The 7,274-nt window shown below is 32.4% G+C and overlaps 1 non-coding gene across 1 annotated transcript; it reads right to left on the bottom strand.

The window, feature by feature from the left end:
• Positions 1-5,685: 5,685 nt before the first annotated feature.
• On the bottom strand, positions 5,686-5,757 carry TRNAQ-UUG. The gene has a single exon. It is a non-coding gene; the product is annotated as a tRNA-Gln (tRNA).
• Positions 5,758-7,274: the final 1,517 nt, after the last annotated feature.

Here is a 7,274-nt window from a genome sequence, read left to right as displayed (position 1 = left end):
TAGATTATAGAACACTAGGGTTCATACAAACTGTTTACAAACTACAGGACACGAGACTTTAGGGCATCAACCCCAACAGAATGGACTTCTAAGCGAGTTAAAAGAAAATTCTTTATTTGTGTGCGAGTCATGCCTTAAAGAAAAGATGACTAAAAGACCTTTTACTATAACAGATTATCGGGCCAAAGAATCTCTAAAGCTAGTACATTCAGACCTTTATGGTCCGATGAATGTGCGAGCCAGGGGAGGCTATGAATATTTCATCACTTTTACTGATGATTATTCGAGGTATGAGTATGTTTATTTGATGCAACATAAGTCTGAGTTCTTTGAAAAGTTCAAAAAGTTCAAGGCTGAAGTTGAAAATACATTAAGTAAAATGATTAAAATGCTTTGATTTGATCGAGGTGGAGAGTTTTTGGATTCTAATTTCCAAAACTATATGATAAAACATGGAATAGTTTTTCAACTCTCAACACTTGGTATACCTCAGTAGAATGGTGTATCAAATAGGAGAAATCGGACCTTGTTGGACATGGTTCGGTCGATTATGAGTTACACTTCCTTACTTGACTCATTTTGGGGTTTTGCAGTAGAGATTGCAACTTATATCCTGAACTATGTTCCCTCTAAGAGTGTTGCCATAACACCTTTAGAGTTGTGGAATGGTCGTAAAGCTAGTTTACGTCATTTCCAAACATGTCTAAGCCCACATCTTTTATTGTGATAATAGTGGTGTTGTGGCAAATTCTCGTGAGCCTCGGAGTCATAAGCACAGCAAGCACATTGAGCGAAAATACCATCTCATCTGAGAGATTGTGCATCGAGGGGACGTGATTATCAAAAGATAGCTTCAGAGCACAACATTGCTGATTTGTTTACAAAGGCCCTCACGACTACAATGTGTGAGGGTCACCTGCAGAGTATGGATCTATGGGACAGACCACGGTTGGACTAGGACAAGTGGGAGATCTTATACTGGGTTTGTTTATGCCCTAGTTTATTGTTTTTTGTACTTGTAATTTGATTATCTTATACACCCCACTAAGTTTAGGAAAAGTGGGAGATTGTTGGGGTTGATGCCCTAAATCTCGTAAGGTTCTATAGTTTATAAATACTTGTATGAACAAACATTTCAGTGATTAATAATATTTAATATTTCATTCACTTTTGTCTATGAAATATATAATATTTTAGTTGCATTAACCACAAACGAATAAACTAAGATCCATGGTTATCGTTGTAACTTAAACATGTATGTGGAGATATACAAGTGGATCGTGTTTAAGTGATAACCTAAATGGTCTGTAACATATGGATAAAGCTGGATACCTTATCCTGGTGACACTATGAGTATCGCTCGCTTTATAGGTATTACAAATGTTGTAAAGTGCTATAAATGATCTGATCTTGATCATTCATGTATTAAACATGTGAGCGAGGATATTCTATACAAAGGAGTTTGTATAAGACCGAACCACGAAATGTTTAGTCTCGTTATATAACATCGTTCATAATAGAAACTTTCATTTCACTAGGATGACCATAGTAACACAACCTTAATCCTAAGTGAGTTGTGAACTCCTGCCTATGAGGGTGGTCCTTTGATTTGCATGGGTGAGAGTGGCCAGATCGTCGACTCAACAAGCCTATCATCTTGGGGATTCATCTGATTGGGGAGCTGGGAACTCAGCTACACAAGATGGAATTCACTCCTTCCCCGAAGCAGGGGTAAGTAGATAAATTGCTCCCTTAAGGGCTGAATCTGGGTCTTGAACAATATGGCACCACACCCTCTCTTGGCCCAAAAGGGGTTTAGTCATAGTGGGACCATGATCTATTATTCATTAGAGGGATCAGTGGTACTTAAAGAGTTAGATGTAAATACAGGAGCAAAATAGTAATTTGGCCCAACTGTACTTACGAGCGATTTGTGAAGGGTCATCGTACTGTTGATTAGTTATATCCAATGGATACAAAAATATATCTGTAGTGCGAAGAGTGCAGCTGTCGGTCTTAGTGGAGCGCCTAGCAGTTAAGCATGCAATTCAAAAACATAATTATACAGGGAAGAAATCTTACCTTGCAAACCTTTTGACAGTAGAATTTCTCTATTGGAAATTGGGATTAGTGGGGCACCACCACTTGAAATCCTCCCTATTCTTGCAGAAAAATTGAGGAGATGAGAATTATGGGATTCTTTTTTTTTTTTTCTTTTGGAATTGGGAGGAAGAGGGTGGAAGAGGGAAGACAAAAAAAAAGCACAGAGTTTTTTAATATCGATCAATTGATCTTCTATGCTTTCTTTTCTTCTTTTGTTTTGATACAGAGAGAATGAGAGATGGAGTAAAGTGAAGAGACGTGAGATTCATCTCTAGTAACTCCTCTACGTGAGGAGTTACATTTTATTTAATTAAGATTAAATAAAATTATTAATTTAATTTAATTAAATAAAACTATTTATTTAATTTAATTAAATAAAACTGTTAATTTAATTTAATTAATTAAATAAAAATGTTAATTTAATTTAATTAATTAAATAAAAATAATAACCATTTAAATCATATTTAAATGGTTTTCTCTCATATTACCTATAATTTTAATGCGCATCTAATGTGCATTAATTTTAACTTATAGTTTTGATTTAATCAATTTAATTAAACTCAAAACTCAATTAAATTAAATAATTAATTAATTCTCCAATTAATTAATCATCCAATTAGATATCACATATTTAATTTAAATTTCTCATTTGAATCATATTCAAATATATTTCTTTCATTTAACCTATAGTTTTAATGTGCATCTAATGCGCATTATTTTTAACCTATAGTTTTCAATATGAATCTTATTCATATTAAATTAATATTTGAACTCCTTTCAAATATTTCGTTCTTTCATTTATTAATTTTGAATCATATCCAAAATTAATAATAAAGTCTAAAATTAAAATTTATATTAAAATGTATCAACATACATTAAAGAAATCTCAATTCTGAATTTGAACATCTCAAATTCAATCTAATAATAAATTACCACAATACCCTTTACAAGCTAGGAATGTGACCTAATGGATCTACAAATCAGAAACTCCAACGATGTGAGATTAATTGGCTAAACTCATTAACCAAATTAATCAATATTCATTAACTGTGGATACACTCTACTAAAGACCCAGAATTGCACTCTTCTCACTAAAGATATGTTTCTGTATCCATGGATATAGACCAATAACAGTAAGTTAGTCCTTCGCAAGTGTTTGTAACACCAACTTGGTCAAATTACCATTTTACCCATGGGTTACCTCTACATCCTTAAGTACCAGTGTTCTTCTAATGAACAACCTATTTATGGTCCAAACATTAAACAGAAATCACTCTCAAACCAATGAGAGGGTAGGGCCCTTTATTCAAGTCCCGGAGATACCACTTAATGGAACACTCATCTACTTACCCTAAAGTCGGGAAGGAGTGAAATTCATCTTGTATGATTATGCTCCCAGCTACCCACTCAGTCTTATCCCCAAAATGGTAGGCATATTGAGTCAGCAAACTAACCACTCTTGCCCATACAAATCAAAGGACAATCTCTCATGAATAGGAGTTCATAATATACTTAGGAGTAAGACTAAGTTGCTTAGGTCATTCTATTGAAATAGAAACCTAACTAGTTAATGGAGTTACATCTAGTGGTTACTATTTCACAGTCCAAACTTGTGCAAACTCATTGCCCAGGATACTTCCACTCACGTGTCTCCTACACGAATGCATTGGATCAATGTGTTTGTATCAAATACAAAGTGGGTCATCTCCATAGTGCTATCAAGATAAGATACTCAACCTTACCCCTATACTATAGACCCTTTAGGCTGTATCTTGAACATTGATCCCTATATGTATCTACATACAGTTCAAGACTCATAAGACAGCCTAAGATGTTAGTTTATTGGATTTTAAAGTCAATAAGACAAAATTAAATAAAATATCAATAACACTTACTAAGAAAAACATAATTTTTTTTAAATTTTAGGATGTTACTAAATCAATAATTAAGGAATACAAAAAACGTAAAAAGAATAAAGAATTGACACACAGATTTATATGGTTCACTAACAGTGTGTTAGCTACGTCAAGGGGCAAAGGAAGGATAATTTTATTAGAGTGAATGTTACGAATACAGAAGAAAAAATTGATGCATCTAGAGTTAGTTTATATAATGCACATCTCTAAATCCTAAGATAATAATTATAAATAATGCGGAATACAAAGATTTGTACCCATCAGAAAGATCAGGCATATCTGGATCAATTATTTCGCCAAATATTTCATGAGGACTAAAGAAAACGAAAGAAACAGGGGAAATAGAGTTACCGAAATGGTATAGCAAGACAGACAAGCAGCTTATATTAGGAGAGTTGGGTTGCAAAATGGATTTGAAGACGACAAGTGGAATTCGATTCCCAGCTTCACTACATCATTCAGCAACAAGTTTTGGTCATCAAAGTTTAGTAAAGGAAGAGTAGGAGTACTAATTTTACAATTTTCTATTTGAGTCGAGATGTTGACATACAATCCAAGGAGAAACAGAGCGTCGATGACCTTAATTTTAATCGAATGAGAAATGATTATCAAAGCTAAGGATGAAAAGATTTAAACAATCCTTGGAGAAATTATAAAACGAGGCCGACTTTCTAAGATGTTGATTTTGGTCTCTCAAATCATATTGATGTCATATTTAACAAGTTGGTGTATATGCTCACTAACTCCATATGCCTTGAAAGCATGCTCAATACTGATAACAAAAACTCAATAGTAGCAATGATCATTAACCTAACATATTAATCTATATCATATATGTAAACTAGCATGTACAAACAAAGTGTAGAATTTAAATAAAGTGTCATCTTCTTGGATTTATAGTTTATCTCTCTCTAATTTTTATAATATATAAAATTACTAATTTACTCTCATACTATTCATCTTCTTCATTTTTACCATAGTTGTCATCGGCTACCATCGCCCACCACAAGTCACCTTTGATGACAATTGCCTCCAACAACTTGCTCTGAAGATAATTATCATGCGACCAAACTTCGGTAACAATCACCATTCATGATGATCCCCGGTGATTGGCTCAAGCAACTAGCTCCCATGATCAAGTCTGATGGCTAGCTAGCACCAGCAACCAACTCTATCGATGCCCACTTCTGGTGACCAGCTCCAATAACGATCAACTCTCCATGACCAACTTTTGGCAACGATGAGCTTCAACAACCAACTATAACAATGACTAACTTTGATGACCAACTCTATATCGAAAGTATTTATAGTGACGGTGGTGTCCATTTATTTAAGGAAGAAGCACATATGACACAAGAGTTTAGCATGATATATCTTGGATGTGGAAGAATTGAACGTTTGAATAGTATACGGCTTATATAATTGGTGTTGTAATAATAATTATTGTCAACATTTCTTGTGGAATTTTAATTTCTTAATCACCACACAATAACTAAATGAGGTGTTGTGCATAACATTTCATGTGGAATTTCAATTTCTCAATCACTACAAGATAACTAAATGAGGTGGTGTGGCATGGGCAACTCCATTGGCCCATCAAATAAACTTTTTGAGAAAAAAAACAAGCAAAGGAGTAAATCTTGTTTATAAATAAAATAAAATAATAAGGTCCTACCGGGAGTCGAACCCAGGTCGCTGGATTCAAAGTCCAGAGTGCTAACCACTACACCATAGAACCTGTAGATGAGATACGAAAATAACAAATTAATATATATTCATTTCATATATGTCACTACTTTTTATATAACATAAGTGTGACATTTTTCCTGGCATCAATTTGAACTTATTTACCTGCAATATTTTTTTTTTCTGTGTTTTACTTTTTTTTGTTCTGGTTTCTTTTTAAAATTTTTATTAGGTTTCACCTTTTTCCTTTTTTTCTTGTTATTTTAGTTTTGTTTTATTTTTAAAATTTTGACAATGCCCAAAAACAGTTCCTTAGGGTATAAATTAGTATAATATTAATGTCTTTTGATCATTGGGCTGTTTGGTTGGAGGAAAAAAAGGGCGGGAATGGGAATGGGCTTGCAAATTCCATGTTTGGTTGGTAGACTTTGTTTATTTATCTTGAAAAAGACATTTCTTAGGCTTTTTTTAGCCACACAAGTGAAGGAATTACATATTCGTTGAGAAGTGTGGGTTTTCACTTCTTCTTCCCCTTTCTACCCTATGCCCTTTGATTAATTGCACATGTTTTTCAACTGAGGATTTTATCATCCATATATCTCCTTGGTCCCTATTGAATTTTTAGAATGGCTCTGTTATACATGGACAATTATGGATATATATATATATATATATATCTTTTATTATCGTTATCAAATGGCTTGTACTCCTTATTTTTAGCTATCATGTTAATGCTTACTAAGTATCTTCATTTTGAATGAATGTCGCACTGTATTCTTATTTGTAACTATGAATATTGACATAATATAAATGTTTATTTTGTCTACGTTTAGTATTTATACTTTGATATTGGTTATATTTGATTTTTGACATAAAATATAGTGCAGCTGCTTAAGGTTGTTTTTAATAATTTCATAATAAAAATAAAACTGCACAAATTAATTATTTAAAATCAATTAAGACAAGTTTTTTTTTATTAGTTATATGCTTTATAATTGCACAAAATTTTGAAAGTGATCACACAATTTAAACAAAAATAACATTTACTTGGGTGATCTAATAATATTCCCATACAACACAAAACACGTATATTATTTATTCCCAGGAAAAGTTGATAACATTTCCTATTATCTTTAATTTCCACACATACTATTTCCAAGCATTGTTTTCTCATGTACAACTAAACATAGTCATCCTTGATTCCCAATAACTTTATTCCAGACATATAATTCTCAAACATTCTTAATTTCTGGGCATTGAGAAAACCTCAATCCAATCCCAAATATAATCTTCAAAACTTAGTTATAAAATATAAATTTAAACTAAATTACTTACTAAAAAACACATGTTCACCACAAGTCTAAAACATGTGTTTTAGTTTTGTTGTTAATGTTTATATGATTATTAATATTTATTTCCATGTCATTAAATGGAATGTTACCAATAGATCGTATCAACCATGATATATTATTTGTAAATTAAGTTTGTTTGAAGAAGTATTTTAGTTTAAATTTGTTTTTTATGGTTAACTTTCAACTAAAGACTCTAATATTATAGAATTGTTAAATT

Source organism: Benincasa hispida, chromosome 6, assembly GCF_009727055.1.
Source record: "Benincasa hispida cultivar B227 chromosome 6, ASM972705v1, whole genome shotgun sequence".
Lineage (NCBI taxonomy): Eukaryota > Viridiplantae > Streptophyta > Magnoliopsida > Cucurbitales > Cucurbitaceae > Benincasa > Benincasa hispida.
This window is presented reverse-complemented; position numbering and strand designations above follow the sequence as displayed.